Raw genomic sequence first — 26,814 nt, forward strand, 5'->3', positions numbered from 1 at the left:
CACAGGTAGAGACAATGCTCACAAGACTATTATCTAAGGTACTCTAAAGTTAGGAGGCTTTAACCACGCCATACACTCTTGGAGCACAATTTTTAATGTTACCTATTCATATACTTGAGAAAGCTATAACAAGGACAATGTGATATCCCATGTATTTTTGAACAAGAGAACATGAGTAACCCACAAAGATTATATGCAAAAGTTCAGACTTTTCTAAATGTAGCCTATAGTTATTTATTTCTATTTAATTCTTTTGTTAGTAAAATAGACTCTAAAACAGACAGAATGGGAACTTGCATTTGATTCTTTATGAGTCAACTGAATTCTATTTAGTTGAATTCAATTCAATCCAGACACTTTCAATAAAGTATAACACTTGAAATTTCAAACACCAGTGTATAAACCCAAACCTTTTCCTCCATGCCTTCTAATAATAGATATAATCAGTCTTTTTAAATTTCTATAAGCATGAAGGTATAAACTCATTTCTTATTTTCTTGTTTTTATTCCATGACCAGAAAAAGTCCCTTGGAGTCAATTAGCATGACCCTAACTTATGTTTAATGACTCTATAATCATTCTTGCAATATGAGCCATAAATTTTCATATAATTCCCCTATTGATGGACATTCACTTTATTTCCAGTTAGTTTTATTATGAATACTAATAATATAATCTGTGATCTGAATTGCAAGTATTTCATTCATAATTTTAAAAATAGTGCTTTTATTCACCTGGAATTTAGTTTTGAACAGAGCATAGGATAATGGAACAGTTTTATGTTATTTTAGCATACAATTATATATTCTTTTTAAACCAGTAGCCAGTTGCGTCATCAAAATATTATCAGCAAACTAAACTTCTACCTTTGGCAGATATTAAAATGTCCTATGAATGTAGGTTTATTTTTAAAATTGCTAGGCTCTTCTACAAACATTTGTCTATTTTTTGCCAATATCATAATTATTTAAAGTGAATTTATAATCAATTTTGATATGGTGGCTTGCAATAAAATTCCTCTGTAGTATGATGGTGTCATTTCACTGTTTTCTACTCTCAGGTGTTGCTGATGAAACCCAATGTCTGTCAGTTTCTTTTTCATTGTAACTTGTTTCACTTGAAAGTTTTAAGATTATCCCTTTCTCCTTAGAGTTCAGAAATATTTTCTAAAATTTTTTTTTGCTACATGCATATCTTTTCTTCTCAATCTACCAAGAGACTACAGGAATTTGTTATGTAATGTATAGGACATTTTCTCTATCATGTCTTTAATCATTCCTCTTTTGTCCCAGTTCTTACATTGCCTTGTAGAAATTCTCTTACTTGCATGTTTGGTCTCTTAGACTTCTGAAAGTATTATCTTTCCCCTCATTCTCATTTCTTCATGTTCTTGCCCTGTACGTTAGGACGTAGTTGATTCCCTTGATCTTCTAGGTCACTTCTACATATCTCCTTTGATTCATGTATTAAATTACTTATTTCCACAGTCTCTGAAGTGCTGTACTTGAATTTCCTGAAGGGTTCTTATTAGTTCCTTACTCAAGTTGTCAAGTCTTTACTCTAACTGCTCTGTTGGCCCGGCATGAGTTCTGTTGTTCTGATGGATTTTTCTTGCATGGATTGTTAGTTTTCTTTCTTTGCTTACTGGAACTTGGGTCTTTGTGTTAGAGTTTCCAAGAGAGGACAATCACTAAGGCAGGAAGTCATCACAGACCCACAGTGCCTCCCCTTTCCCCAGACTGGGAGTGTAGAAATAGGCCAACTGTCTCCTGCCTTCTCTCAAAGCACCCCAAGGAAGTGTCTGTGTTCCCTCTGGTTCTTGATCTTCTAGACATAGATAGAGGACAAATAGGCAGCTCCTCTGGGCCTCCCAAGGGCAGGAACAATAAACCCATCCATATGACCATCTGATGGTCCTCATTGCTGCTGTTTATGCTCACAGCTGTCCTTGATAACCTCTGGTTATCCACAGAGGTTGTACTATTATATGGTACGAAGCCAGAAAAGTTGATGAGGTGTGATACTTTGATGAGATCAAAACTAGCACTCCTGACTGCATTCTGGACTCTCCTCTGCTGCCCATTCTTTAAACTTCCCTGTCTATTGATTGTGTAAATCTTAGTGCAATCTGTGGATTCTGTATGTGTTTCAATGCTTCTGTGTTAATGGAGACTTATTAGAAAGAAAGGTCTTTAAAGGCAAGAGTTATATGTTCTATTTGATTGAACTTGAAGAACATATGCAGTGCTCTGTACTAGTCGATATTGAATCAATGCTGTTGGCTGACTGAAATAGCTTCAATATGGCTAGATTAGTGGGAAAGAGGAGTGGTTCTTTCATTTTCTTTTACTGCACTACAATTTTTGTTTTAGCTTATGAACATATCTTCAATGATTTAGGTTTTCTCAATAATATTTGAGTATCTACATTTTAAAAAAATGTAACTAGTGTCAATATAAGAAGGTTGTATTAGATATTTTCTCTCTGATTTATATTTAATAAAAGGGGCTTTATATTGTGCTAATGACTTAGCAGATATTGCATTTTTTTCTTGAAGAGGTGAGATTATAATGAAACACAAATAGTTTGAAGTTCCAGAGGTCAATTAGTCTTTGTAAGCTTTTCTTTTATAAAATGAATTCCATTTGCACCAAAATGAATGGTAAAAGCTTTATTTTTATGTATTTTTTGTTTTATTTTGTTTTTCATTATACTCCTCTCAGCTCACACCTAGTAAGAGGCCTTTAAACTACTAAGCTAGTATATGTGTGCTTTTTTACTTATCTACCAATTCCTGCATGACAATCAAAATATTCCCATGGATAATGAACATCTCTCATCAGATGAAGTAAAATATTTTTTACTTCAATATTTTTTACAAAATAATGACACACTGAAAAATTGGTTTATTATCCACACAGCAGTGTTCTAGAACCCTCTTGGATTATTTTAGGTTCATTAAAATAGTACTATTATTGTAACAAGAAACCCATATGTACAAAAACATTGAAAGGATACTTCCTATTTGTGAATATCAAGTCACTTTTCTTTTCCAGCATTATTACCCTCCACTTGGAGAGCATAAAGGGAAATGCCATGAGGTTAAGAGACTTCCTTATGGTAAACAGTTAATCTGTTGCAGGGGTCAAAAGAGAACTTCCCCTGCAATAGTCTGGCCTTGCTAATATGTAGACATGATTCCTTCATGTAGGGCAGCTTGGACTGAAAACACTACGGGGGGAAATAAATAAATAAAACGTGAGCTCTATGTGGCCAAGTTGCTTCTTTGTTTGCTGAAAGACAACGCAAGACAAAGGAGGCTCTATGTTCCACAGGAAGTAAGGAGGCAAATTTGCTCGTTTGTCTTCAGAACACACATGCGTATTGCTACCTGCATTCAGTTGACATATACGCCATCCAAATGTACTTCATGCTCAGACTACAATCACGTACCATTGTCCAACTGTATGAACTGTTCAATTTTAGATATGTGAACCTCCAGAACTGTGAAGTAACCAACGTCATTCAACATCAAGCAGAATTCAAAGAAGTCTAAAGTCTTAATAATTGTCTGTTCAGTCTGGGAGGAAAGGACTAAAATGGCATGAATCCAGGTGGGTGGAGATTTCCCCCTCCTGCTTGCTACATAGGATAGCACATGAGAATCCATAGTTAGGACTTTAAACAAACAAAGTTAGCAGTGAGAAAGGGGGAAGATGTTTTCTGAAGGAGAAAAAAGTGTAGAAGTTTTAGCTCAACTGCTAAATTTGAAATGTTGGCTTACTCATAAGACACAAATGGAAGAGGCTATTTCTTTAAAATCACAGCTGGAAAGATCTTTTTTTATGCTAGAAAAAATTGACCAAATTTATGAAAAACAAAACTAAATAGGAATTAGAAACAACTTCAACATACCCAGAAGTCTTTTACTGAGTTAGAAAAGAGCAGGATAGAGAACAAATGTTATGAGAGAAAAAGACCATTAACAATGTTACTAAATGGGCCCACTTTTCCTCAAAATCTGGCAGTTCTCTGCAGTAGAATACTCACATACTTACCCAGTATTCGTATTCATTGTTATGGATCCTACTTGCTACAGACAGGGTCTTTATCTTCATTCATAATGTTTCTGTCTTGCTGTACTTTAGGGTGCAAGGGTCATGAGGGAGCCTCTCCTGCTCGTGCACACTGGACAGCCTTGTTCCTAGTCTCCCACAGTGCCCTGGCATACCTCTCTCGTAGCTCTCCAACCATGATCAGTGGGACTGGGCAATGCCTCAGATTAGACTAGAAGCTCCCTGATAGCAAAGAGCCTATGTGATTCTTCTCTGTACTCTAAGTTCCTTGCATAGCACATAGCAAAGATAAAGCACTCAAACATATTTGAACTAAAGGGAGAATCAGTTTATTCTACCCTAAGTGAAAGTGAAGTTTACTGTAAATGTGATGACTCTTGAACCAAATCTAAATAGCCTGAGCTGTAATTAACAGCCTTCATTTGGTTTGTAAAATGTTATCTTGATTTCTTTATTGCATAACATTCTCCAAGTTTTCAAAGTTTGGATCAGAAATCTGCACTTGCAGGATTTCTCCTTTCTTCATCCAAAAGTAGAGCACATATCTTACCCCTCTCAAGTGAGTTCTTTTTCTTCTTGTCCAAATTGTGTGTGGGGTGGGGTGGGGGCACAGCCCAGGTTTTCCTTATTTCAGTCAACAGTCTAAATTCAAGGGTCCAAACACTTAACAAATAGCTTCAAAATATCCTTCACATTTTTTCTTAGGTGATCCACTCCACCTCATATTGTCTCCTAATGGCTGTCCAGTTTATCCTAGAGCCCTCTTATGACACATGCCTATCGGAGCATAGGAGGTAAGTATCATGAAGATTCAGGGTCCTGCTCCACTGGTGATGTTTTTATTGTATCAGTGGCATAGGGTGTGTCAGACAATCTCCTATAAGACAAATGACAGATCATTATATCTCACACCTCTTACCCTGAGAAAGAAATGCAGAAGACAATGACCTCTGAGTTGGTTACTACATGATAATTAAAGGGGAATGAAAGATGGCATTCTTGACCAAATAAAGAGCATAAGTCAAGGTCTAAAGGTATGAAACAGCCTGATTTCTATAGGGAAGCAAAAGCAATTTGATATCATTAGAGTATAAACTGCAAGGCAAGAAGTGTTGAGCGAAGTGATTAGAAAGATAGAGCTGAAACAACAGGCTTAACGAGACCCTTTCTTGGTCTTTCCAGAAAGCAGAAACTGAGGCAATGTTTGTGGGCCACAAATTTACTGAAAATGTTATCACAGAAAATTAGGTGTGAGGGGAAAAAGGAAGCAACACAGGGCAGAAGGAAGACTGAAGTGAGGATGCTACTGAGCCATCCAGTACAACTGGTTACTTCATCTCACAAGATTGTCTTCTGAGAAATAACAAGAAAAATTGAATCTAAAGATAGCCTGTTTAGAAGAGAAGGGAATAGGAATTTTATCTGCCACTTTTCAATTTCCATTTGTCAGGACTTCACCTCGTTGCATATCAGGGCTTTATATTTCCTTGGTCTGTCAGGATCAAGTACTCAATAGTGTACCAGGAGCTGTTTCTCAAACAGTGAGAATTTCTGTGACTCAGAAGGTATAGTCTTGCTCCAGAAACTGAGGTACTTGCATGTTACCCTCCTATTGAGGGTTATCAGATACTCCACACAGCATTTTTACCTATCAGAAGCATCTCTACTGCCATCAAAACTTCAGGGTCATAGAGTATGTTTGTGTGGAACCTTAGGTCTTAGTCTGACTTACTGCAGAAACCTCTCTTGCTGGCTGTCTTCTGAATAAATCAATTGGATTCGCATTAACAAAGGTATTCTTTGCTACCTACAAACTCCAAAGAATTCAACAAACATTCTACTTTTCCTTATCAGAAGGAGATGTATATTAGAGACTATTAGGGATAGGAAGAAAAGTGTTTCTCCGACTCTCACAAACCACTCAACACCACACTTCTGACGCCAGATGTGTGAGGATTATTTCCCCACACACCAAGTACTTCTTCAGCAGACACCAGCTGGGTGTGCTGTAATTCAATTCTGACACTATTTTCTTGTACATAGAGTTAGATCTCACAGATTGAGGATTTGGTTCCACAAGACTCACACCTCCCCACATCAGATACCAATTGCAAGTCCCATGTTGTGACCTGTACTTCTGACAGACCAGCTACAAAATGCAGGCTCTTATGACTCCCTCCTCAGGTTTGAATAATTTGCTATAGCAGCTCATAGAACTCAGGGAAACACTTTACTTACACTTACACTTACACCCACTTATTATAAAGTACATTACAAAGGATTCAGATGAGTATCCAGCCAGTTGTAAGAGAAGCATAATGCATGGCATATGAGAAGGGGTATGGAGCTTCCATGCCCCCTCCACTGCACCACCCTGCAAGACCCTCCACGTGTTTAGCTATCTGGAAATTCTCCTGAACTCTGCCCTTTTCACTTTTTATGAAAGCCTCATTACATAGGCATGACTGACTACATCGTTGTCTATTGGTGATCTCTCAGCCTTCAGCACCTTTCTCCCTTCCAGAGATTGGCAGGTGGGGCTAAAAGCCTTGGGTTTTCTGGTGGCCATCCCCTACTATGATGTTTTCTAGGAGCCCTCAGCTACCAGCCACCTCATTAGCATAAAAAGACACTCATCACTGGAGGTTCTAAGGGTTTTAGGAACTGTGTGCCAGGAAATGGGGATGAAGACCAAATACATATTTCACAATATTAACAGAGATAATGTCCTTACATATCTAAGACCACTGAACCACCAAAACTTCAACTTGTGTGACAGAACCCTGAATCTTTGTCAAGTTTATCTTCAACTTCTGCTAAGCATGTGTCATACTAGGACCTTAAGATACTTACCACTTTCTACTCACCATGTTCAAATAGCATTCTGCCACTAGTATAGTGGATCTATATGATGTTCTGAGGAATTCAAGGTATCTAATGTTCCTGAAAACTATATTTTGACAGAAAGCTGAACAGTAGGTCTGGATCAAGAGAGTAAATGTGTACTATCGTCTTTTCCATGTAAAAGTGAACTTCTTTGTCTCCCTATGGATGGGGCTCAAAAAAAATGCATTTGCCAGATTAACATCTGCAAACCAAGTGTCATTGGCTGTGTTGATCTAGTACCACAGCTGCTTTACTTTTAAATTTATGATAGTCCATTTTCATCCATCACAATACATCTGTTTTGTGTGGTGGCTAGATGAATTGAATGACAATATCATAAAGGACCACTACTCAAATCTTTTAAGCCTATTAAGGAAATGCTTGTCTGTATTTCCTCGCAGGATTCAGCTTTTCTTCTGATTATCTATTTTGACTAGGAGCAGAAACTTTCACGTCTATCACTTGCCTTTTTTTAAAAAAAATCACAGGGCCCTTATTCCCCCGGTCAGGGCAATTCTTTCCACTTTTTAAGTCTATGTATCAAAATTGTATACTTAGGAATTCAGGAATTAACCAAAGGGTGAGTTTCAGGACTCATTGTGCCCATTGTTAGCTTAAGTCAAAAATTTACAATTTGTCCTCTATAAGCCCCTATTCTGACCGGAAGATCACAGTGGCATTCCAGGTCCCTTGGTATCACCTCAGACCCTATAACTGTTGATTAAAAATGTAGATATTGTTCTTTCTTAGTATATAGTTATTATGATACATGATGTTAGGCCAGAAATTTGAGGAAGAAGCAGAATATTCAATGTATATACCTACAATGGTGTTGCAAGGTGCTTATACAAGGGAATCATGTTTTCCCTTCAGTCAATGAGCACTGGATCTGGAAACTTGCTTAAATTTGGAAAATTAACAAAAGACCATGGTTTTCCACACTAGTGGCTGATACCAGAATTCTGTCAGCTAGTTCTCATTTTTTAAAATTATATAGTTTGATAAAACCTATAAAATCATATAGTTTGACTCCAGATTCTGCATAATCCCTTAGCTATGCCACAGATTCCTGTGAGTGAAAGCACCCTTAAGGTCATTCTGGCTTGCATGCTCAGTATAGTAATATATATACCTTTCCTCTGACTTTTAAGTGCTACTACATTGTTTCTGCAATTCCAGAATCCCACGATCTCTATTCATATTACGCTTCATCTTCCACAGTCAACCTGACTTACAGGGGTTAACAATCATGATGTTGTTCAAAGAAGTTAATATCTACCTACTTTCTCCTGTACATTTTTTATGGTCTTAATGGAGGAAGTATCCTTAGTGCTCAGTAAACTTATCAGGCTGTAGATTTTTCAGTTCTTATATAGTCTATTTACATTAACATTTCTACCTTATTGAGCCTTCTACCCTTTGAGCTTTCTATACCTTAGTCTATGCCTTTTATCTTCACTTCATTTACAATAAACCATAATAATGTCCAAGCTTCACAGAGCCATTCTAATAAATTACCAGATAGGTTACGAGTGTTCTTTTCAGAACATTGAACTCTGAGTCACAGGTCAATATTTGTGTGAAGATGTTCTCTTCTATCCATCCTTATAGATCTCTATTCTAATCTAGAATTCTCCAGATTACTCCTAAATGTGTTTCTTGGTCCCTGCTATGACATATTAACCAGGCAAATGCAGCAATTGCCCAGCTTACTACCAAAGACAGTTTCTAGACTGTCGTAAATAGCTCTGTAGTCTTATTTAGATAGAGAGATAGGTGGGCTTTTGAGGAGGTCAATGCATCTAGAATTTGCAGAGCAGAATAACCACAAGAGAGGAAGGAAGAAAAAGAGAGAGAAATCTTCAGAAGAGTCTCCCTTCCTCTGTCTGAGTTTAATAGAAACTATAAAGTCAGAGTTCCAAGAAGCTCCACAAACCCCAAGCAGAAGAAACACAGAAAAACACACAAAGGCATATTATGGTCAAATTGCTGAAAACTACTGATAAAGACAAAACATTAAAAGCAGAAAGGAAGAAAAAGACATGTTACATACATACATATTGTACATTAGCTAAGCAGGATATTCCTACACTCCTGTGCCACTATTTCATCCTCTGCCATTTAAATGATGTTGATCAGATTTTCTGCTTGGATCCTCTACACATCACTACACAAAATAACCCAGACTTGTGTGAAATGATTCATCTGTTCTCAGCAATTAGTGAAGCAAAAATATATCCTGTGGTTAAGAAAATGTGTTTGAGCATAGATCAGCCTTTCTTTATGAATGCCTAGGTAGACAACCCAGTTAGCCAGATCATAAGTTGATCATCAGTGTAATTTTCACCCCATGGCATCTATGTCACAGGCTATTAAAAGATCAATGCCAGAATTAACAGTCATCCAAATGCTGGCCCTAGCACAAGAAGGCAGTAGAATGAAACAGTTTAAAAGTTAGAACTCTGGAATTGGACTTCCTGGGTTAAAATCACGACTATTGTGTATTAATTTTGAGACCGTGGACAAGTTACAAAGCTCCATTTCCCTATATGTAGATAATGTATAATAAAAGAAAATAATCTTATAAGATTTTTAAGAGGATTCATTGAAGAGACATGCTATTTTGCTTAGCCCTGTGTCTGCATATACTAAACCCTCACTAAAATTTAGGTATACAGCTAGGCCTGGTGGCTCATGCCTGTAATCCCAGCACTTTGGGAGGCCAAGATGAGAGGATCGCTTGAACCAGGAGTTCAAGACCAGCCTAGGCAACATGGTGAAACCCATTTCTACAAAAAATACAAAAAATTAGCCAGTCATGGTGGCGCATACCTGCTATTGGTGAGGCTGAGGTGAGAGGATCACCTGAGCCCTGCAGGTCAAGGCTTCAGTGAGCTGTAATGGCTCCACTGGACTCCAGCCTGAGCAACAGAGTGAGACCTAGTCTCAAAAAAAAAAGTTAGATAAATGGAGAGAAATGACTATTTTAACCATCCATTGTTTAACAAAACTTTGTCTCATGATAATCACAACTTTCACAATATGTTTGTGTTTTTTTAATCTAGAAACCAGTGTACTTCCTCTACAGCAGCATTTTAGTAGACAAATGAATAGGTAGCATTTTGCCAGACAAATGAATCTAGGCAAGTTCCCATTGCCGGCCAGAGTTGGGTGAGGTAGCCACCTCAGGGAGAATGTTGGTCTGTAATTAGGAGCTAAGAATACACATGTGGGGCTTACCCTACCAGTTAATCTTTAGAATGAAATTATTCTTGTCTTTCACCAACTCAGCCCCCTGCCGGGGCATCCTTTGTGTTAAATTAAACAAGTTTTCCTGGTCTAATCGTATTTCTGTAACGTGGGTAATAGAAAGTAGTTAATAAGAGAAGCATGCCTAATTAAAATCAGGTTTTGGGGTCTTTTTGCAATGGTGATACAGGGTGGATACAGTTTAAATATGTTTAAACCCATATATGTTTAAATATGTTTAAACCCATATATGTAAACATATTTACAATTAGGAAAAAGAGAGAAAAATAAGGAGAGAAATGCATTGCTTTTTGAGTACAGTGCTACTGCTTTTAGTTAATGCAACATACTGAATGTCAAACTCTTGGCAAACTCACCAGACAGGAATGTCGCTCCTCCTTAGTTCTCCTCCTGTGGGTGAGTAAGGGGTAAAGAGGAAGGTGAGTGTTCACTTATACAGAGTTGTTGGGGGAAGACTCTCATCTATGGGAAAACTGTGGGGCAGTAAGCAGGGTTGCTCCCCAGCCTCCCACCTGCAGTGATCTTGATAATATTGTTAAATGAAGTAAAGCAGCATATGTATAAAGAATAAACAGTTATAATTTCAATTTTCCATGTAAAAGTATATCATTTTTGTATAGTGGAGTAATCTTTAATTTCCTATTTTTCAAGTTTCCTATACTGAACATGTAATACTTCACTAATTAGAAAATAAACATTTTTATACTGTTGAAAACAAATTTCCATGATCTTGCTATATTCTGTATCACATGAACGGAAGGTTTTGAACTTTTAAATATATGGATATGAGGTTAATGGAATATATTTAATATCCAACAGTAAGTAATCATATTGTTGAGAAAAAAGAGAGTCTTTCAAGCTCTTGAATAAATTTTATACTAAATCAATTAAAACTTAGAAATTTAAAAGTATATGAGGTATAGTTAATATAACCTCTAAAGTATATTTTTGAAGTGTATGGGAAAATTGCATAATACTCAGAAAAATTAATGTATAAGTTCCTCCTTTAAGTTCCATAGAGTTTGACATTTTACTACTAAATATCAGCTTTTTGAAATACTCAATATTGTAGTTATTAGCTACCTTTCTCCAATAGCTAAGTTGCAGTCCTAACAAACAGTGGAATAAATTAAATAGATAATGTTTTAGTATTTTTTTCACCATATTGTGTTCATTTTTCAGTGGCTTTTTTTTTTTAATAGTGTTCTCTGGAGGGAACATTTTTCTGTGAGGTAATTCTACAAACAAATGTGAGAAAACTACAAGCAGAGTCAGAAGTTGATGAAAGTTGATAGGTTAAAAAAATAAGCTCCATTGCTACTCTTTGTTTTTTGGTACTACCACTACCATTTAATGAATATCTCCACATCTAAGCCTTGTGCAGTTTGCCTTAATGCATTATTTTATTTAATCCTCACACAACCCTATGTAGGTATAAATTAGTATTTCCATTTTAAAGGTGAATAATCCGAGTCTGGAAGAGTTTAAGTAATGTAAGAATGACTCTGAGTTATAAAGAGAATAACTTTCTGAATTCTTCTTTGTTTGTTTTGTCTTATTCACATTGTGTTATTGTTAGATGAGTGATTGTGAATAACTGGTACCTTTAAGAGCAACACTCTCCACTGGAAGACAGATGTCACATGTTCCAAAGACCCATTAAAGATGCTCAAGGGACCAAGAAGAGGGTTCGACTTAGTAAAGCCACTCCAGTACTTCACTCTTGCTTGTATCTCCAAATGTGGCTGCCTCTTCTGGCTCATGTGTATAGACTTAGATAAATAATTAGAAAAGTAACCATTATTTTTAGAGGAATTACCACAACCAGGGTCTGTACTAAGCACCTAAAATTAGATGTTTTTATTTAATTTTCACAACTTAAAGACAGGTACAATGATCACATTTTGCAGATGAATACATTGAATCTCAGAGTGACTAAATGTTTTCATCAAAGTCACAAAGGTGGTTAATGACACAGCCAGAATTTGAACCTAGGCTGGCAAGTTGAAACCTTAGGCTCTTGCTAACAGACCATGTAACATTTTCCCCCTAGTTTCTACTTTCACATGTGACATTTCTTGGTGCCTACTTGTGCAACTGTATCCCTGACTTCTCCCCTACATTTAGTGTGGCCTTATGTCTGCTTCCCAAAAATGTCTTTGTTTACATCAGTTTTTCTGGTCTTCTGTGTGTTTAGACCCACATTCTTTCTCAAAAGGGACTAAGTGTAGAGAACGAATTATATGGTCACCTTACCAAAAGCCAATGAAGATATCTGCTGGAATTTACCTGATACCTCATTGTGAGCTAGCCCCACATCTGAGATCCGTCTCTGCTCAGGGCCTTTGCAGTTTCTCTGACACGTAGGAAAACAAGTAATTCTGGTCATACAGAGACTATAGGACTAAGAAATTCAGCATCTGCGAACTAGAGTTTTAATAACAATGAAGGTGAGAATATTATTCATATTACCAACCTCCTCCAGAAAATACCTCGGAAGTGTGCTCAAGGTTGCCTTGGCAACCAGGTCTTTATTAAAAGTTAGTTTAAAGATTATTAACTGAAAGAATTATATGTTAAAATCGTTTAAAGTTGAAATACATGCGTCAGAGATTTTTTTAAGAGCATCTCTGAAACTGTGCCTTGAAGAGCAGTATAAACAGCTAAGTTGAGTTATAACAACTGACAAACAGAAAATATTCTGGTGTCTTGATTACATTCTTCTATTAGTGCACTATAACAGTTTCTCTAGAAATACACTGTTTTCAGTTCTTTCAAAATATTTTCTTTCTTCGAGAGCCCTTTATTCATAGTTTTGAATCTTGATGATCTGTTAAGACTGTTATTTATCAGTGGCCTATAGTCATATCCATGATGTCCAAGGAGGAGACAGGAGCTGTTTGGTCCACCCTGAAATTACAGCTGATACTGGAAATAATGTAAGCCAAGTAAATTCTTATTTTATGTAAGATTACAGATGCTTAGATTCATTGCAAATTTTACTGAGTAGCTAAAACATATAATAATATTCAAGAAAATATAAGTACTGTATTTAGAGTTGATACAAGTTGCAAAGAGGCTTTTAAGAACATCTGATTTCCTAAGTAATCTTTTCATTTAACAAATTTCATGGTATATAGATTTGAGAAAACCAGATGCTCAGAAATATGCTGAAATTGAATATTACAACTTTGACTAAGAGCCATAAAATGGAGTCAAACTCCCAAACCCTTCTCTCTGCTGCTCTGCCGCGTGGTTTCCTGCGTATACCAGTAAAAGGTCCTGATATTTTCTTTTTAATTGCTATACTTCCGCAGTCCTAGGAATTTGGGGATCAGTTTGGGACGAAGAATCATGCCAGGAAGATAAATTACATTCATATGTCAGATATTGCCTCACAATGCTATCTAGCTCAGCAGGCTATAATGAGCCCCCACTCACCAGGCCAGGCTCCAGCCAAAAAAATAAATAAATATATAAATAAAAGAACACCTACTGTTTCTCCATCAAGGGCAACTCTCTCAGAGGGCAAACAAAAGCAACAGAGGGAGGCCAACCATATCCATGCAGTACTACGGGTTGCTATGCAACCCTCCGTGCAAGTTGGGCAGCAACAGATGGACACTTTGAATAGAATTAATGCCCCTCTGACCCATGTTTTAAATAGTACCCAAACCCAATGCCTGATGAATTCTATTAACTATAGGCATACTTACACATATAAAATATGGCATCATAACTGACATTGTTATTACCCTCTTTACTAAAATAAAGTCATAAATCTATTGCAAAATTTGAGACTGATAATATTCAATGAGCTATTTCTATTTTTTTTCCTTTTTTCATGATAAATGAATCACTGATGTCTCATAACCTTGGGCTACATATTTCCTTATAGTGTTGTTCTGATTTTATATGCAAACCTGCAATGCCTGCTCTGAGTTTCAGCTTCACTTTTACACTGAGCCCAGCTTCTTCCTCAACCATTGTCACGTGTGGGCTCTGGGCATTGTGTAAGAGACCTCTTTTTATTGTAACTTTCAGAAAGAACATAACATAGAATAAATATTTTATAGATCTTTGTGGGGACAATGTTGTATCTATATTCCTGATTGAACAGTCAATCTAAAGGCTATACCCAAAGCCCCAAAAGTTCTTTGTCCATCTGCCTTCTGCCTCAGCCAAGTTTAAGCCACTTTTCATCCCTTGTAGTGAGTAGATATCAAAAGAAATCGGTATGCCCTCAAGATTGTTAGGATAAGATCCACTCTCTGGTCTCTTAAATTTTATAGACTAAGTAACTTAGATTGTTAGGACCTAAAAGAGAGGGATGTCAATTCTAAAAAAAATCTAGGAGTACACAATCTCATATTGGTGGCAACAGGCAGTTTTTAATTTTAATGAAGCATATGTATGATAAGATATCTTAATAAAGTGGTACAGATCACAGGGCATTGACTTAGAGAAAAGAAACTGGAGAAAGGGCTCTGGAAAGTTTATTTTCTTGATATCAGTGCCCTTACCTGTAAAGTAAAGTAAAGTGAAGAGGTTTTGGCTAGATAATTCCTTTAGTCAAAAGTTAAAGTTTCCAACTTTTCCATTCTCTGAAAAATCAAAGACGTCATTAAAATAAAATGAGTGGGAATTTCATTTCTATCAGAGGATAAAGATGGGGATAATATTCCAAGCTCAATATCCACATCTAATTACAAAATTCTTCTGTTCTGATGATGGAAAATAGAGAAGAAACAGGAAGCCCTTGGACTCTAGGACCTAGAATATTCAGGAGGGCTCCTGTCTCCAGTCTGTGCTTCCATTCCCTGGAGGTGCTCATACCCAGGGGAAGAGAGGTGCTTGCCCATTGATTATGTGACTTTTGCAAAATTTTCTATCCCACCCCATATTCTCTTGCTAGAACTGTCCTTCTGTGGAGGAGGCAACAGCACGTGTGCCTCCAGTTTTGAAAGTGGTGCTGCTTCTCTGTCACGCCTCCTGCTGCTGCTCAGTATGTCTTCGTTTTGAAAATATGAGCTTGGTTTTCCACGACTGGGCACACAGGCTTGCAGTCTTCTTGCTAGGAGTCATTACTTATATATGCCTGCATGTACAGACATGCTTACATATGGACTCACAGCGAAATATTTGCTTGTTTTTGTTTGTTTGTCCTCCCACCTCCCTTGAAGGCCCTGGAGGTGGGAAGTGTGGCATCTTAAATTATTTTGTCATCTCTGGCAAGATTTAGTGTTAATGACTTTATGATGTCTTACCACTTCACTACCACCTGAAATAATCACGTAGAAGCAATTCAGTTCAGTAGCTACTTCCTGTCTTTGTAGTCTCATGTACTTTCTGATGAGACGAGATTTGATTTAGTCCTACATTTATTCTGGTAATTATCATACTGTGTCCCATTGAAGTCTCAAGTTATATATCTTTTAAGAACTGTAACTCCCTATTATTTCACCATATAATGTTTTTAATTCTGTTATATTCCACTTAATACATGTATTTCAAAAATAATCTTATTTTATTTTAGAGACTGTGACATGTTCAATAGGTTATAAATAATAAAAAAAAGTGACTATTAGAAATAAATGAGAATCCATAGATGAAATGTGTTTGGATGCTGTAACCCTGTATGTGTTTTGCTTAAATCCACAGTGATTGATTCTGTTTCTGAGACCATAGGTTCCAAATTTTGAAATGACCTACCCTAACTGAGGTAGAATTATCTGATATTTATTTTGATGAAAAAATTACTACCATAATTACTACTGTAATTTTTTTGAATAATTACTACTGTATAACTTCTTAGCGACATATGGGCCCTTAGGATTCTTCTAGGCCAATTACTTCTTTTTACAAGTGACAAAATGGAATCCACAGTAGGTAGATTTAGGTATTTTAGCCCAGTTTCTTTTTATTTTTAATATTGTCATAGGGTTTTCCAAAAGTACCTAATTCCCTTTTCACCCCCACTGTTCTGGGTAAGTATCATTAGCAACTACACATAAAAATGTAACTTTGCTCTAAAATAACTAATCATTAGGTCTAAATTTCTATGTTAAATTTCTACTAATTTCTCTTAGCTATTGTTTCAAAATGTACAGAGTCGTAGATAAAATTCCACTGCAGGGAAAAGTATTCACAAGTAAACATCATCAGTAAAGAATTAAATTTCTTGTGTTAGCTTTTATCAACCGTATTGAATCTTTAATGTTTAAAAACTCGTTTGAAATGTTCATCAAATCCACTGAACTGCTGAATTTTCACATTTTTTATAATTTGCATATTCCTTTGATTTATGGATGGCTCTACTTGCTAGAGCCTCTGGGTAAACACAACGAATTTTAAGGATGCTTCTAATATTTAGAGATTCACCATCAGAACATCATGTAAGGTATGAACCCACATATATAAACCTTCATGGCTTGTAATGAAACCTTGTCCCATGACTTGTCTGAGAGAACAGTTATTTCACTTTTGATGGGAAGAAAAAGTTGCAAGTTCAAATGCTTCTGGGGTTTTCTGAACGCCCTCTGGTACTTTCTGTGCTCTCTAGGGCTCTAGGCTCTCTCAGCCACATCTTAAATACTCAGATTTCCCCAGAGCAAGATTCACAAGACTATTTTTTTTTTTTTTGGTCAACTTAATTGTTATGTGATGTGATTTAGTTTCTCTGTCCAGAGACTTCGAATTCCTTAGGAAGTTTTTTACCTTACACTTTACCCAAGAGAAGTCTTTCAATATGTATATTGATTGAAAGAGAGGAAAATTCTATATGTGGCTCATTATTGTTCTTTAAACCAATATAAGAGAAGGGAACATAGCTTAAACATCTTATTAACATCTAAGGTACAAAAATGTCTATTGAAAATACTATTAAACAAATTTAAAGATCAGGGCCTTCAGAATGTTTTAATTTGAAACAATTCTTTTTCTTAAAGACTTTTATAATCAGGCATCTATTTTAGTTGTTTTGTCTGCAGCCTGGCCCAGAGAGGTAAACTGGATTTAATGGAAATTTTAGTTTTTTTTTTTCTTTCTACAACCTGTTGGTTTCATCTGCACTAAACTTAGCTCCTACTTATTGTTGAGGGGAATTGAGCTATTGAAGAGTGGCAGCACTTGCTCCTACATGGGTCAGTGCTGTGCTTCCAGTGTTTCTGGATTATGAGTGTCACTAATAACCAAGCTCTTGATTCAATTCAAAGGCTTCCTGTCGTTTGTCCAGTAGAGAAGTACAACTAAAGCTGGAAATGATTGGAAATTGTCTAGTTTTTCTCATTTAAAAGAAGAAAGGAATTATAATAAAATAGTAAAGTATCCAGCTTCATATTTAAAAATTTGTATATGCCAATGCCTGTATTTTATGAAATTCAATTTCTTTAGCTTTATATATATGCATATATAAGTAATGATCTAACTTAGCATGTGTCTTTTAACACATTGTTTAGCTACAGTTTTTGACAGTATCAGTTTCCACCTTCTGTTTCAGAAGCTCTTTCCTTACTGATTCCTAAGAAACATTTGCCTTTCTTAAAATCTGTGTGTTTCAGAGTATTTTCTATACAATCCATAGAACACTAGTTCTAAGACATGCTTTGCAATAAAAGAGTGGGTTTCCAAAGTCAGACAAGTTTGGGAAACATTTCATACTACATTCCACCTCTAAAAGATTTGCATATTAGTATACTAAAAGCTTGCAGGGGTCCTTCAGTGACATTGTCTATTTATGTTATTATTTAATCCAGTATCCTGGATAATGTTCCTCTTTTTTTATGTGGTAAGACCTGTTGCGTATTATTGCATGGAGCACCAGGAATCACATTTTGAGAAGACAGCATAGTGTTGTATCGTAACTTTAATATAATTCAGTGGTTCTCAAAATGTGGAGTCTGGGCCATCAATATCTGAGAACTTATTAGAAATGTAAATTCTCAGCCCTCCTCCCCTGACCACAGACCTTGAATCAGAAACTCATTAGGTAGGTAGGGTTCTGGCAATCTGTGTTTATAATCAAACTCCAGATGTTTCTGACATGTGCTAATTTCACTGGTCTAATTCCACTAGATTCACTTTATTCATCTAATGTTTTGATTGAGTGGAATAAGTGGGTGACAGAAAAGCAAACTTTAAAACTGTGTAGTTGTACTACTTAGGATATAAGACTGCCTTGATTGTCAAGTGTTGCTGCTATGACTAAAATTAAATTAGGCAAAATATGGAATATATTGGCTCTTATAATGAAACTGCCAGAACAGTCATGAAACAGCAACCCAGGCATCAGAGACTTGAATGTTATCAATCCCTTCTCTACTTCTCATTTTTCCTTTACCCCTGTGTAACGGCTTCGTCTCAGCAGGAAGGATGTTCTATGACTGGTCCATCTTGGTCAGGTGCTCACCCTAAACCAATCTCTGTGCTAGGGCTGTGTGATTAAAATCCAGAAATGAAGAGGAATGTTGTGGAATAGGAGAGAGAGAAACACAGATGTGACCACTGAGGAAACAACAGTTTGCATTTTCTAAAATTATTTTTTGCTTTAGGAGATCATCCCTTCTAGGCTGTTAGAAAAATGAACCACTCATATTTGGACAAAAATTTCGTTTTATGAATTTTCCTTCAACTGAAGAAAAAAAGTAATGTCAAAGGAGCAAGGAATAGGGTAGGCTTAATACCACCAGTTCCCTTTTTGGAGTCAATTACCTCTAGGGTTTCTATAGTTTAAGAGAGCTACAGTTAAATGCCTACATTTGCTAGCAGAACTTTTTTTTTTTTAATTTTAACTTTTTTGTAATGCCATGTTGTTTATTAGGCTGGAAACATTTTTCACCATTTATGATTACTTATAATGAATGAGACAGACACTATATATGCAAAGTTGCATACATGCAACTCCAATAGCTAACTTGGTTAAAAATAAAAAGTGAAAAATGAATTTTTGTTAACGTATCTCATTTTGACAACTTACATTATACAGTACTCTTTTGCATGAATTAGCACTTTAAAGCAGATATCTTGTAGACAATCTCAGAAAAATATTTTGGATAGATTGGCAGGAAACACTTAAATATTTAGCATTTCTAAATCTCAGAATCTTTGGAAAATTTCCAATTGTAATATAAAATTAGGATAGACTACATTATGGTGTGGAAACATTTCAGAAATTTCAGTAGTTTAAAACAGCAAAGATGTAGTTCCTGTACATTCTGTGTCCACAAAAGCTGTGCGGAAAACCTGCTCATTGTGTCTCTGAGAGACATAGTGCCAGCACAAATTTAAAAGGAATTGTAGTACTTGGTAAAAAGCTACAAGAAGAGTTTTATTGCTTTTTTTTAAATTAATGAAGCATTTATTAATCCAAGCATTGGGGTTAGAAATACACAATCTTTCTCACAACAAATCCTCATTTTAACATGGGAAATAGGTATATAAACAAGTTATTTTAAGGCAAACACATTGAGAAGATTGCAAAATGCCCTCAAGAAACCACTAATTTTGCTTTAGGTGAAATCCTATTATCTATAGGCTTTTCTCTTCCTGATGGTTGTGGGATTTGGGGAGAACTATATAGATATTAAGCAGGTACTAAACATTTCATGCACGTATGTCCTCTTGGTGATGCACATTTACCCCTCCTCTCCCATTTCAAATAGGAAAATAAAAGGCAATATGTTTTTAAATCATTATCGAATATTGACAGCCATAATAACAATTTTCAACGGAATTTTTTTTTTTTTTTTTTTGAGACAGTCTCGCTCTGTCACCCAGGCTGGAGTGCAATGGCGCGATCTCGGGGCTCACTGCACCCTCCGCCTCCCGGCTTCAAGCGATTCTCTTGCCTCAGCCTCCAGAATAGCTGGGACTACAGGCACTCACCACCATGCCCAGCTAGTTTTTGTATTTTTAGTAAAGATGGGATTTCACCATTTTGGCAGGATGGTCTTGATCTCTTGACCTCGTGATCCACCCACCTTGGCCTCCCAAAGTGCTGGGATTACAGGCGTTCCAACAGAATTTTTTTGTGGCCCTGTAGAAAAGGAATGTGTTGAAAAGTTTTCTTCAACAGAATTTTTAAAAAAACTTCTCAACATATTCCTTTTCTACAGGGCCACACTTAATTGAGCACGTGTTTCAGATAAGTTACAGGCATTATTGCCAATTTTCACAAAAAGTATTATATAATACCTCCTATCTTCAATACAGGAAACTGAAGCTCTGAAAGGTCTAAAATATATGTAGTAGGCTATAAACTCCATGTAGACTAATGTTTATTATGTGTGTAGTAGATGTACATAATAAACAATAGGCAATTTCTGTATATAGTAGTCTGTAAATTTCATGAGGGCAGGAACTGTGATTGTCATTCATTGAGTCCTCAGCACCTAACAAGGTGCCTGGCACTCAATAGGTTATCAAAAATATAGGTTGAATGAATGGATTAAACAATGAATGGATAGATGTGAGGGAGCTGGAATTAGATCAAACTCTGCATGACTCTAAAACCTGAACTTAATGCAACTTTGTGCTACCTTCAACGGCTTCCTGTCATCTGTTAAAGAATGTCTGAAAAATGTGTCAGTGAAAGCCTTCCACCACCTTGTACCAGTCTTTCCAATTTTGTCTTCTACATCTTGTGATACACTCTTTTTTTTCTTTTGTTGAGACAGACTCTCACTGTGTTCTCCAGGCTGGTCTCAAACACCTGGGCTCAAGGTATCTTCCTGCCTCACCCTTCCCAGTAGCTGGAATTACAGGTGTGCACCACTGTGCCCAGCTATGATGTACACTTTGACCAAGGCCAGGATATTCGAGTCTGCTAAACTTTGCCATGCAAATTTCTTTCTCTTAACTTAAAATTCATTCATATCTAATATGTGCTCTCTTGTTCTCATCTACTACTTGTATTTCTCAATTGGGCCTAATACTGCCACCTAGGAAGTTATTTGGAAATATTTAGGGCAATTTTGAATCTTAAGTGAATAAGATTCATATAACAAGGAGTCCAGGGATTCTAAATATCTTTCAATGTATGGATGGGGCCGTCATGCATAATAAAGAATTATGTGAAGAATTATGTTCTTTTTCTTTGTTTGTTTTTCGAGACGGGGTCTTGCTCTGTCACCCAGGCTGGAGTGCAGTGGTGCGATCTCGGCTCAGTGCAACCTCCATCTTCCAGGTTCAAGCAAAGGAATTATGTTCTTATACCAAAAAGCCAATAACCTAAATGCCTTTGATAAACAGTATGTGTCTAACTCAGTCCAGAGTCAGCACGATGCAGTCATGATTAGCACTAGAGCCAGCCAATTTTTAATCCCAGTTATGTCACTTACTAGTTATATTATTTTGAGTCATTTAGATGCATATAACTTCAGTTTTTTCATCTGTAAGATGTGTTTAATAATGCATTTCAGCAATGAGGTGGGGAGTAGAGATGAGAAATAAAAAACTCTAGCACATGGTTGGTTTTTTAAATAAGAGCTATTCATAACACACCCTTGAAACCGACATTAAGCCGCACCCTCCTTGAAGCCCTGCTATTCCAGCTGAGAATATCCTTTCCTTCTTCTCAACCACTGTGTTTTAGTCAGGGGTCTTTTAGTTGCAAGAAAAAGGAACTAGTTCAAGTTGTCTCGGGGAGAAAAAAGGAAGTTTATTGGCAAGGTACTGTATCAGTTAGGATTCTTTGTGTTATAAGTGACAAAGTGAAACTGACTTAATAGAGAGATGTATTACTTCACATAATTTTTAGAATACTATAAAATCCACAGTGACAATTCATGTATATAGTAGATACAAGCTCTGTGAGTGCAGGGGTTCTGTTTGTCTTATTTATAGTTGGTTTTATTCTCACATTCCATATGGTGGACTCCTGGCAAATCCAGACTTTCCTCTCACAGTATTAACAAAGCCTGCTACAGTACCAGATCACTTACCTATACACCAACTATTCCTGGGGAAGAGAATGAGCTCTCTCTCAGAGACTTTTATCTCATGGGCTTTAGGAAAAATTACAGATCCATTTCTAAACCAACCACAGGGGCTGGGATAGGAGGTGAAATTATTTGAAAAAGCAAACAAACAAAAATTTGCTTAAGCTCATTAGAACCCAGCCATTAATTTGAGAGGTAAATCGACCCTCTCTGTCCTCCAAATAACTGACAATGGAAGAGGAGTGGCTTCTCAAAAGATAGGAGAATTGTTAGCAAACATGGGAAAGAGGTGGAATCATGTGGTACAAAACATGACCGCTATAGTGGTAATAGAGATCATGGCTTAGTTTTTTCCTAAGAAAATAAAATAAGTCTAGAGAATAAGTAGGCAGGCAAGTGCAAAAAATTAATTGGGTAATGCCCTAACATGTACCAAGCCCTACTTTCAGCTCTGAGGCTTCAACTATGAATAAAATGACTATCTTCCCCACCATATGGGAGCTAGTCTTCTGGTAGAGAAGATAGTCAAACCTAAAGGTAATTCAGAATTCAAAGCTTCCTTCCTATGAACAGTTTACTTGTTTGCAGGTCAGTTTACTTAGAATTTCAAAAAGAATACAACCAACCACATGCAATCATGTGTAAATGGTGGGCAAACCTGCTATACTTTAGTTTTTACCATGTAACTTTTTTTTTTTTGCAATTATGATATAGGTAGTGGCTTTTTTTTAATTTTGTCTTTTTTTTTGTTTTGCAAATGAAAATTTTCAAATGGGTGGGAAAGGAGAGCCTTAGCAGTACTGAAAAATAGTGTCAGTAGAGAGTTGGATGGATACCTAATTGATGTCTTGATCAAAGCTTCAGGAAGCTTGGGAAATTAGCAGCCTCCATTTAATAGAAGGGCAGATGAGTGATGATCTTAGACATAAGCAACTCTGTGAAAGCAGGGAGGGTGAAGATACTGAGAGGTTTGCTTGCCATATTTGAAGTCTTATATTAGTCATTATTTTCAACAACTCTTTTACCACGTAGCCAAACAAGGGAGTTCATATTAAATATTTTGGATGTTTATGTTTTATTTCTTCAAGTAGGTTGTATTATTCTTGCATTTTTTCACCTTATCTTGTGCACTTAGTTAGCACACTGTTGATACCTAGTGAACTCAGTAGTCACTAGTCATTAGGTTAATTAACTGAAATAAAAGGGTAGGGGTAAATTCTTGAAACAGATATAATAATTATCATTAACTCCCAAACTCTTATTTTGCCCCTCTGGAGCCCTGGAAAAGAAGTTAAATCATAAGATTGCGCAGATTCTAACCCTACTGGGGGCGCTTAGAAGGAAATAATTTATCAAGTGATAAGGAGCAGTAACGAAAATTCATTCTCAAATAAATTATTCTGATAAACAGTGAGGTTTTTTTTGTTATTAAAGAACTTGTTCGCAGGAAGCTGAAAATTCACACTGTGATCAGGGTCGTGACTAGCTCTTCATTATGACACAAATGATCTCATGAAGAAACCTATTGGTGATAAAACACAATGTGGATAGCACTTGCCTTAGAAGCAAAGGTGAGTGGCTTCTCAAAATATAGGTAGGAAAATTCCCACTGAAGAAGCTATTGGCTGGGCACGGTGGCTCACGCCTGTAATCCTAGCACTTTGGGAGGCCGAGGCGGGCACATCATGAGGTCAGGAGATTGAGATCATCCTGGCTAACATGGTGAAACCCCGTCTCTACTAAAAAATACCAAAAAAATTAGCCAGGCATGGTGGCGGGCGCCTGTAGTCCCAGCTACTCAGGAGGCTGAGACAGGAGAATGGCGTGAACCCGGGAGGCAGAGTTTGCAGTGAGCCAAGATCGCGCCACTGCACTCCAGCCTGGGCGACAGAGCGAGACTCAAAAAAAAAAAAAAAAAAAAAAAAGCAAGCTATTGGCAGAGCTTCTTAAACAAGAACCCATAGATGTCTTTATAAATTCTGTGAAATGCCTCCATCCACACCCCCAGCAACGGAATGCAAGTTTCTGTATGTGTGACAAATCTTATCTTTCTGGGGAAAGAATTCACAACTTTTCCCCAATTTTAAAGGTAGCTGAACCTAGATAAAAGATGTAGACCCATGATTCTATAGTTATTGTAGGGAAAATATGTGAGCAATAAAAACAAAGCCTTTGGCATGCCATGGTAAGATTGGCCCCATAGTACTTTGCTGTTACCCATTAGACACTGTGTGCCTAGTTGAGTTTTGGTGACAGATGTCTTGCAATGCAAATCTGAAGTATTATGTTTCTGAATTTAGCCAATGGGAACTCTGTTTTTGTAGTCAATCAAGTGTGACTATACTTGTGTCACACTGGAATTCATTCCTGTTTGTATCTCATATCGAATCAGAGAATTCTGTTGCATTTAATTTCATGATATACCCACAATTCAACCACTGCTCTTCCTTTGCAAGGCTATCTCTATTGTCCAAGCCACTGTCATATCTTGCCGGGATTATTGCAATAGTCTTTTAATTGGTCTCCCTGCTTCTGCCTCTGCACATTTCCATCTACTTCCAACACAGCTGTTGCAGAGCTCCTGTCAAACTAAAGTCAAATTATATACTTCCTGTGTTCAATACTTTCTAATGCCTTCCAGTTTTATTCAGAATAAAAGCCCAGGTATGTTCTCGACTTATAAGGCCCTACATGATGTGGCTACCTGTCATCCATCTGAACTCATCTTCTGCTATTCTCTCACTTAACTTGTTTCCAGCCTCATTTGTTTCCCTATTGTCCCATAAATGTATCAAGCTGGCTCCTGTTTCAGAGAGCTTGCTTTGGTCTTCCCTCTTCCTGGAATGCGTTTCAACCAGCTCTCCTCACAATTTGCTCTCTCACTTTAGGTTTTTATTTAAAAGTGCCCTTTACTGGCCTGGCTACCCTAGTGAAAATCTCAGTCTCACCTGCCTTAGTGACTTCACTTTTCTCATCTGAAGTATAACACATATATTTACTTTATTTATTGTCTTCCCCACTAGAATTTAAGTTACACGAAGGCCAGGATTTTTGTTGGTTGTATGCACTGCTATATCCCCCATGCGTCAGACAGCACCTGATACAGTGTAGGCAAGAAACACTTGCAGAACATGTGGGAACTGCATAGCTGGGTACCCTATATGTCACCCAGCTCTCAAATGCTGTGCCTCAAAAGAATGAGGGGCATCCCATCCTCATTAGTTCTAGATTTTTTTTTTTTTGAGATGGAGTCTCGCTCTGTCCCTCAGGCTGGAGTGCAGTGGCGCCATCTCGGCTCACTGCAAGCTCCACCTCCCAGGTTCACGCCATTCTCCTGCCTCAGCCTCCCAAGTAGCTGGGATTACAGGGGCCCGCCACCATGCCAGGCTAACTTTTTGTATTTTTTTTTTTTTTTTTTTTTAGTAGAGATGGGGTTTCACCATGTTAGCCAGGATGGTCTCCATCTCCTGACATTGTGTTGCACCCACCTCAGCCTCCCAAAGTGCTAGGATTACAGGCCTGAGCCACCGCCCCTGGCCTAGTTCTAGATCTTGATCTCAAAATGTTTATGCTCCAGTTGATATAAAATATTTGCATTTTAATTGAGAGACAGCAGTAAGTAATTAAATATATATATATAGTTTTGGCATCAGATGGATCTACACTCAACCCCTGGCTTGGCTACTTATACATTTGTAAAATATTGATGATAATACATACCTTGCATGATTCTTGTGAGGATGCAAACACTTGGCATATATCAAGTTTAATAAATGGTGTGACTTCTCACTGCAGTGATAAAAGATAAGATGTAAGGAGAAGATTGACAGTTGGGACACCACCATTTTCTTATGACTAGCTAAAAGGGTCTACATCATAAAGTCAACCATAAGGTAATACTTCATTTTTTTTTGCCCCAGGTAGTAACACTCTGCTATTGTTTAGTGATTTTAGTGATTTTATACTAATTTAGATGCTTTTTGTCTTGTCACACATTCATTTTTCAAAGTGATTTAGAGCTGATTTCTATAGCAGGCTTTAATTGTCATTTTATAATTCAGGAAGCATGACCTTTGACTCTGGCAATTTTGTTTATGATGTCAAATAATGAACTACAGTAATAAAATTCTATTGTGGTCAAATTATTCCATTCTCATTAATTATATAAATATATATTTTCTGAAGAGCTATAATCAGGTGTACTATTCTTACTTGCATTGATTTGATCAGCATATTGACATCTTTTACCTGAAAAGTCTCCTTTGGGAATATTTGATGAGTATTTATTGGAATTTTCTTCAATAGATGGTGAAAGTACAAGATTCAGCAAATTTCATTCCCCTATTTTAGGTTAACAAAGACAAAGGACATGTCATTATTTGGGGCTTTAATTTCTTTAATTAAAATATGATTGTTGTTTGTATTGTTTAAGTAACTTTGTTAGGTAAGTAAATTAATAATAGTCATCAAGCATATATTAATCTTATTTGAATTTGCAACAAACCTTTAATGGCCCAGGGCAGGATATTCCAACTCTGGGAAAACTATGAACTAGATGGAGAGTGCTTTGTGCTCCTAATGATGAGATTATCCTTTTCTACTATTACCTAGGGACAAACATCTGGAAATTAGGTAAGCTACTCCTC

The 26,814-nt window shown here is 36.8% G+C and overlaps 1 long non-coding RNA gene across 1 annotated transcript; it reads right to left on the reverse strand.

The window, feature by feature from the left end:
• Window positions 1-10,603: 10,603 nt before the first annotated feature.
• On the reverse strand, window positions 10,604-26,509 carry LOC131383407 (uncharacterized). The gene is made up of 4 exons (XR_009213407.1): window positions 26,417-26,509; window positions 25,889-25,957; window positions 11,837-12,004; window positions 10,604-10,622 (listed from the first exon to the last, which is right to left on the reverse strand). It is a non-coding gene; the product is annotated as an uncharacterized LOC131383407 (long non-coding RNA).
• Between the last annotated feature and the right edge of the window lie 305 nt (window positions 26,510-26,814).

This window comes from Hylobates moloch, unplaced genomic scaffold (assembly GCF_009828535.3).
Source record: "Hylobates moloch isolate HMO894 unplaced genomic scaffold, HMol_V3 SCAFFOLD_4, whole genome shotgun sequence".
Classification (NCBI taxonomy): domain Eukaryota; kingdom Metazoa; phylum Chordata; class Mammalia; order Primates; family Hylobatidae; genus Hylobates; species Hylobates moloch.